This window comes from Sapajus apella, unplaced genomic scaffold (genome assembly GCF_009761245.1).
Source record: "Sapajus apella isolate SASKATOON/1434 unplaced genomic scaffold, GSC_monkey_1.0 scaffold93, whole genome shotgun sequence".
Classification (NCBI taxonomy): domain Eukaryota; kingdom Metazoa; phylum Chordata; class Mammalia; order Primates; family Cebidae; genus Sapajus; species Sapajus apella.
The window spans coordinates 639,550-647,447 of record NW_022437033.1 but is presented as its reverse complement, the minus strand read 5'-3'; the positions used below and the strand labels follow the sequence as shown (position 1 = coordinate 647,447).

Genomic DNA, 7,898 nt, shown 5'->3' with positions numbered 1-7,898 from the left:
ATATTTAAGATGTTTCTGTGGCTTAGATTGGCTGACTCATAGCTAAAAGTAAATTCAGGTGAACATCTTCCTAAATAAAATCTCTGTAGGAAGAATGAGCTTAGGCTATTAAAGATGACACTGAAAGTTCTTTAATTCCATTGGAGTATAAAAGTTTAAATCACTTTTTTTTTCAAACAAAAAAGGTTTAATGAAAAAGAAAAGACATTAACTTTTTTTTTTTAAACATGAGGATTTGGGCATGAACCTGGTTGATCTTAAAAATTGTATCCCAGTCATTCACATCAAGCTGTTCAAACCTTGTAACTGGAAAGGTCCCATGATGCTGGGCTCTAAACATCAAACGCAAAGGCTAGAATTATAGAATTATCTGGTATTTTCCCTTTCTTGAAAATTTCATCTTAAATTGGGGTTTATGGACTCAACAGCCATATTTATGAACGAAAATTCAGGATACATACTCTGGTACAGGGACATGGATGGTGCGAAAAATATCCAGGATATCTAGCTGCTGAAACTGCAGCCTTCTCAATGACTCTAATACTCAAGAGATTCAAAGTACAGCCCCAGAAGTTCTAGATACAAAAATAGTAACAACCCAAATGAATATGACTGCATTAAAAAAACAATTATTTCCAAATCTACTGAGCAGCTGAACAGTCTTCAGTGATGCCTACTGTCACTGGGTTTCAAAGACTCCTGCTCCCAGGAGTGCCAGGACCTTTTATGACTATGGGATTTAACTCAGCTCCTACTTGTACTTCTATGACTACGCCCTTCAGAACGCCCATTGTGCTGGCTAGAATGTGTCTGAGCTCTGCCCTCTGTCCCTATCCCTTGTCTTTTCTTCTCTTGCCTCCTTCCTGCTTGAGGACTCGTGCTCGTGCTTGGGTTTCTCCTTCAGCTCCCTCTCTAGGTCCCCTACTCCACCAGAGTAGGCAGTCCTGGCCTTGCGGAGCTTCTGCCCCTCCCTGAGCTCTGACTTGTGAGCTCTCTCTGAGTTCTTGCTGCTGTGCTTCTTATGGCCGGGGTCATCATCCCCTTCCTTTACTGTCTTGCTTCTGTGTGACGAAGAAGATGGTTGATCTGCCTGTACCTCCCGGTCAGTTTTCTCTTTTCCTTTCTTTTTTCCCTTTTTGTCTTTCTTGTGCTTTTTTGTTGGGTTTTCATCTTCAGAGCCCTTAAACTAACTTGGTGAGGGGGTACGAGCCCCACAGCCCTTCTCCTGGAGCTCTTTGGACACATCATCCATTTCTTCTGAATCCTCAGGAGCCTGGTAGTTAGATACATGATCCACTCAGATAGTTCTTCCTTTGATCTTGATCCCATTAAAATTGTCGATGGCCAGAATTGTGCTCCTTTGGTCTTCATAGCAGAGGAAACAGAATTCTTTAGATTTCCCAGCCTTCTTGTCCTGCATGAGATTAATGTTAACCATCTCCCCATATTGTGAGAACACACAGATGATGTCCCCTTCAGTCAGTTCATAAGGTAGCCCTCCCAGGAAGATCCAGGTGCTGTCCTTGTACTCGGAGTGCCAAGACACCTTATCGGCCACCCCAAGCTTGACCTCTCGCTCATTCAGCTAGTTGATCAGCTTCATCTTAGTTAAAGGGTCCTTGGCACTCAACATTCAGGTATCAGACAATCACTTTTATAACCTGCATGAAATAGAGTAAAGCACCAGTAAACTTGCAAGGGGACAAATTTTAACTGTAACTGTGTCTGTTAAGGAAATGACTGATGGTGGGGAAGCAGAAAAGTGTCTATGGGGTGAGAGGGCATAGGGATTGTAAGTAACAGGGGAGAGTCTTTTGGGCAGAACTCAGCAGAAATTGTTCCTTTCTCCTACTTATATCCAACAGTGTAGCCGTATTGCAAATATATTTTCCAGCAAATGTATTTTTCAGATAGCATTACCAGAGCCAGTTTGCACTAAAGAGAGTTGCAGTGCCAACATTCCACAAATCTGTGAAGATAGCAACTAGAGTCATAGAAGTATAAAGACAGGAAGTTGGGCAACTGCCATTATATGAAAAAATTCTGCAGGTAATATTTTGGAACTTAATGGGTAGACACTACAGACCAACTAAGGAGATCCCGCTCACTGGTAGCACTTCCCTACAAATCTCTATATATTGCCATAAAAGCATTTATTCTGATCATAAGAATTCTATATGCTTATCATGGAAATTTGAAAAATACCTCAAAATATTAAAAAGGGGAACATTCTGTCATCCAGTAATAATAGTTTCTATATTGACATGTATTCACCCAGCCTTTTTTTCCCATTGAGAATAATGTATATGGCTGTGTGTGTGTTTTAAAATCTAGATCATATTCGAAAAACAAATCTCTTTTTTCACTTATTACATGAGGAAGATTTCCCATGTCATTCAATATTCTTCAAAAATTTCATAATGACTGCATAGCGTTAAGGTTTTCTGTATAATGGTTAAGTGTTTGCATATAAAATATTTTTCTCTCTCTGTAATTATTACATGCAATAGCTAATGAAATAAGATAGAAAAATTAAATATGTGGTATACTTTATTTATTTATTTATTTGTTTGTTTGTTTATTTATTTATTTTAGAGGGAGTCTTTCTCTGTTGCCCAGGCTGGAGTGCAGTGGCACAATCCTAGCTCACTGCAACCTCCGCCTCCCGGGTTCAAGCGATTCTCCTGCTTCAGCCTTCTGAGTAGCTGAGATTATAGGCACCTGCTACCATGCCCGGCTAATTTTTTTTTTTAAATGTACTTTAGGCTCTGGGGTACATGTGCAGATCATGCAGGATTGTTGCATAGGTACACACATGGCAATGTGGTATGCTGCCTCCATCCCCCCGTCACCTACATCTGGCATTTTTCCCCATGTTATCCCTCCCAGACCTTCCTACCCCTGCACCACTGTCCCTCACTTGTGTGATGCTCCCCTCCCTACGTTCATGTGTTCTCATTGTTTATCAACCACCTGTCAGTGAGAACATATGGTGTTTGATTTTCTGTTCTTGTGTTAGTTTGCTGAAAATTATGGTTTCCAGATTCATACTTGTCCCAACAAAGGACACAAACTCATCATTTTTTATGGATGCATAGTATTCCATGGTGTATATGTGCCACATTTTCCTCGTCCAGTCTATTGTTGATGGGCACTTAGGTTGGTTCCAGGTCTTTGCTATTGTAAACAGTGCCACTGTGAACATACGTATGCATGTGTCTTTATAATAGAATAATTTATAATCCTTTGGGTATAGTAATGGGATTGCTGGGTCAAATGGAATTTCTCTTTCTAGGTCCTTGAGGAAGTGCCACACTGTCTTCCACAATGGTTGAACTAGTTTATACTCCCACCAACAGTGTAAAAGTGTTCCTGTTTCTCCACATCCTTTCCAGCATCTGTTGTCTCAAGATTTTTTAATGATTCCCATTCTAACTGGCATTCCCAAATCTAACTCAATGGAGTTTTGATTTGCATTTCTCTAATGACCAATGATTATGAGTATTTTTTATATGTTTATTGGCCTCATAGATGTCTTCTTTTGAAAAGTATCTGTTCATATCCTTCACCCACTTATGGATGGGTTTGTTTTTTTCTTGTAAATCTGTTTTAGTTCTTTGTAAATTCTGGATATTAGCCCTTTGTCAGATGGGTAGATTGCAAAAATTTCTTCCCATTCTGTTTGTTGCTGGTTCACTCTAATGATTGTTTCTTTTGCTGTACAGAAGCTCTGGAGTTTAATTAGGTCCCAATTGTCTATTTTGGCTTTTGTTGCCAATGCTTTTGGTGTTTTAGTCAGGAAGTCCTTGCCTATGCCTATGTCCTGAATGGTTTTGCCTAGGTTTTCTTCTAGGGTTTTTATGGTGTTAGGTCTTATGTTTAAGTCTTTAATCCATCTGGAGTTAATTTTAGTGTAAGGTGTCAAGAAGGGGTCCAAAATCTGCTTTCTGCACATGGCTAGTCAGTTTTCCCAACACCATTTATGAAACAGGAAATCCTTTCCCCATTGCTTATTTTTGTCAGGTTTGTCAAAGATTGGATGGTTGTAGATGTGTGGCATTGCCTCCAGGGCCTCTGTTCTGTTCCATTGGTCTACATCTCTGTTCTGGTACCAGTACCGTGCTGTTTTGATTACTGTAGCCTTATATTATAGTTTGAAATCAGGTAGCATGATGCCTCTGGCTTTGTTCTTTTTGCTTAGGATTGTCTTGGCTATGCGGGCTCTCTTTTGGTTCCATATGAAGTTTAAGGTAGTTTTTCCCAATTCTGTGAAGATGGTCATTGGTAGCTTGATGCGGATAGCATTGAATCTATAAATTACTTTGGGCAGTATGGCCATTTTCACCGATTTTGATTCTTCCTAACCATGAGTATGGAATGTTTCCCCATCTGTTTGTGTCCTCTATTATTTCATTGAGCAGTTGTCTATAGTTCTCCTTGAAGAGGTCCTTTACATCCTTTGTTAGTTGTATGCCTAGTTATTTTATTTAATACCTAGGAATTTTGAATGGGAGTAGCAATTTTGAATGGGAGTTTGCTCATAATTTGGCTCTTTGTTAGTCTGTTATTGGTGTATAGAAATGCTTGTGATTACTGCACATTGATTTTGTATCCTGAGACTTTACTGAAGTTGCTTATCAGTTTAAGGAGATTTTGGGCTGAGATTATAGGGTCTTCTAAATATACAATCATGTCATCTGCAAATAGAGACAATTTGACTTCCTCTTTTCCTAATTGAATACCCTTTATTTTTTTTTCTTGCCTAATTGCTCTGGCTAGAACTTCCAATACTATATTGAATAGCAGTGGTGAAAGAGGGCATCCTTGTCTAGTGCAGGATTTCAAAGGGAATGCTTCCAGTCTTTGCCCATTCAGTATGATGTTGGCTGTAAGTTTGTCGCAAATAGCTTTTATTGTTTTGAGATATGTTCCCTTGATACCTAGTTTATTGAGAGTTTTTAGCATAAAAGGCTGTTGCATTTTGTCGAAGGCCTTCTCTGCATCTATTGAGATAATCATGTGAGTTTTGTCTTTAGCTCTGTTTATGTGGTGAATTACGTTGATAGACTTGCGTATGTTGAACCAGCCTTGCATCCCCGGGATGAAGCCTACTCGGTCGTGATGGATAAGCTTTTTGATGTGCTGTTGCAATCGGTTTGCCAGTATTTTGTTGAAGATTTTTGCATCTATGTTCATCATGGATATTGGCCTGAAGTTTTTGTTTTTTGTTGAATCTCTGCCGGGTTTTGGCATCAGGACGATGTTGGTCTCATGAGATGAGTTAGGGAGGATTCCCTCTTTTTATATTACTTGGAGTAGTTTCAGAAGGAATGGTACCAGCTTCTCTTTGTATGTCTGGTAGAATTCAGCTGTGGACCCATCTGGACCTGAGCTTTTTTTGGTTCGTAGGCTATTAATTGCTGCCTGGACTTCAGCCCTTGTTATTGGTCTATTCAGGGTTTCAGCTTCTTCCTGGTTTTGGCTTGGGAGGGTGCAAGTTTCCAGGAATTTATCCATTTCTTCCAGGTTTACTTGTTTATGTGCATAGAGTTGTTTGTAGTAATCTCTGATGGTAGTTGTATTTCTATGGAATGAATGGTGATATCCCCTTTATCATTTTTTATTGCATCTATTTGATTCTTCTCTCTTTCCTTTTTTATTAATCTGGCTAGTGGTCTATTTTGTTGATCTTTTCAAAAAAACAGCTGCTGGATTTATTGATTTTTTTGAAGGATTTTAAGTGTCTCTATCTCTTTCAGTTCTGTTCTGGTCTTAGTTATTTCTTGTCTTCTGCTAGCTTTTGAGTTTTTTTTGATCTTGCTCCTCTGGCTCTTTCAATTTTGATGACAGGGTGTCAGTTTTGGATCTTTCCTCACTTCTCATGTGGTCATTTATTGCTATAAATTTCCCTCTAGACATTGCTTTAAATGTGTCCCAGAAATTCTGGTACGTTGTGTCTTCATTCTCGTTGGTTTCAAAGAACAGCTTTATTTCTGCCTTCATTTCATTGTTTATCCAGTCAACATTCAAGAGCCAATTGTTCAATTTCCATGTAGTTGTGTGGATCTGAGTGACTTTCTTTATCCTGAGTTCTAATTTTATTGCACTGTCATCTGAGAGACTGTTTGTTATGATTTTTGTTCTTTTGCATTTGCTGAGGAGTGATTTACTTCCAATTATGTGGTCAATTTTAGAGTAGTTGTGATGTGGTCCTGAGAAGAATGGATATTCTGTGGATTTGGTGTAGAGAGTTCTGTAGATATCTATTAGGTTTGTTTGGAAAATTTAGAAGGTGAAGAAAGTGTGAGGATATCTACTTCTAGAAGAGAAATGACACAACAGCATTGTTTCACATGTATTTGGTAGGATTAGAGATTTGCTTTAACCATTTTGGAAAGTAATTTGGCAATACATATAAACATTTTAAGAATGCATAAACTTTGATGCAGCTATTTCACTTGTAGGGATTTACTTCATTATGTTTATACCTGCATGGATGCTTATTATATCACCACTCAGTGTCCTAGATTTTGCAAACTCTTCATTGTCCAAAAACAATTGAAATCAGTTGTCTTTCTGAGCCAAGATAATTGACATTTAGAGTTCTATCTAAAAAGCAGGCATCCAAATAATGCTATGAAACTTGCACATGAGAAAACTACTTTGACCAACACAGTTAATCCTTTTGTGAAATTTCTTAAAATGCATGGAACTTCATAGAAACATTCTCTTAAAATCCCAACAGTTGACATCATCGGTATTAAGGGTAGACAAAAATATTGTTCAGTCTGTATCATTATTACTGCATACACTGCATGGTATAGGATGATCCTGATCTTCCACCAGCTTTCTTACTGCCCAGCTGACAAAGATATAAGATAAACTCAACTATTAAAGAAGTTCTGTTTAGTAATGCTTTCAGTAAGTTAGCTTGGATAATTGGTCATATTACAATATCAGTTGTACAAACTAAGTCTTCAATAAATATATTTGAATAAATAAGCTAATATTCTTAATTGAGGGGAAAAATGTGAACATGGGAAGGGGAAAGACATAATCAGTCACCCGGGTCATGTCTTAATTTCTAATTTTTTTCTCCAAATATTTTCAATTCACACTTGTGTCAGGAACCATTCATGTAGTCGACAAATCTTTACCAAGCACCTACTATAAGCCAGACAGTATTTCAAGAACAGGGGACATGCAACAGTGTATAATAGAGATGACGAAGCTTACACAGTATTGAGAATTCCCTATCCTAGCCCTCTACAAACAACATCAACTTAAAGGGTTTTTAGCCTATTTCTGAAAAATGAAAACCTCCCCATAGGGACTTCTTTCAAAGCTGCAATTTGTTTTCGATTTCTTCATTCCATCCACACATTTACTGAATGCCTACTATTATGAGCCAGGCACTGCTCTAGGGATTGGAGAAACATCAGCAAACAAAAAAGACAAAGTCTTTGCCCTCAAGAAGATTGTGTTCTAGAAACAAAAAAAAATACAAAATAATTTTAGATATTGGTAAGTGTCATGAATAAAATACAGAGGGCTGTATGATAAAAGTAATTGGGAGGAAAAGGCTTTAAAAGCTAGTTGATCTGGAAGGCTGCTCTGTGAAAGTGACATATAAAACAAAACCTGAATGACCAAAGGGAGCCAGCCATGGAAAGGTCAATATGAAGAGCCTCCCAGACAGAAAGAATAGCTTCTGCCAGAAGAATAAACTTGAGATGTTCTAAGAATAAAGAACAGCAAGATGATCAAGGGTGGAAGTGATTCATAAGAGATGAGTTCAGAGAAGTGGCAGGAGACCACATAATTTTTGATCTTGTAGGTTAGGCTAAAGAGCATAATTTTTATTCTATATACAGTGGAGATTCACTAGAAAGTGTCAA

General features: G+C 38.2%; 1 pseudogene; it reads right to left on the bottom strand.

Annotated features, from left to right (window-relative positions):
• Positions 1-663: 663 nt before the first annotated feature.
• On the bottom strand, positions 664-1,633 carry LOC116535248 (annotated as a pseudogene).
• Positions 1,634-7,898: the final 6,265 nt, after the last annotated feature.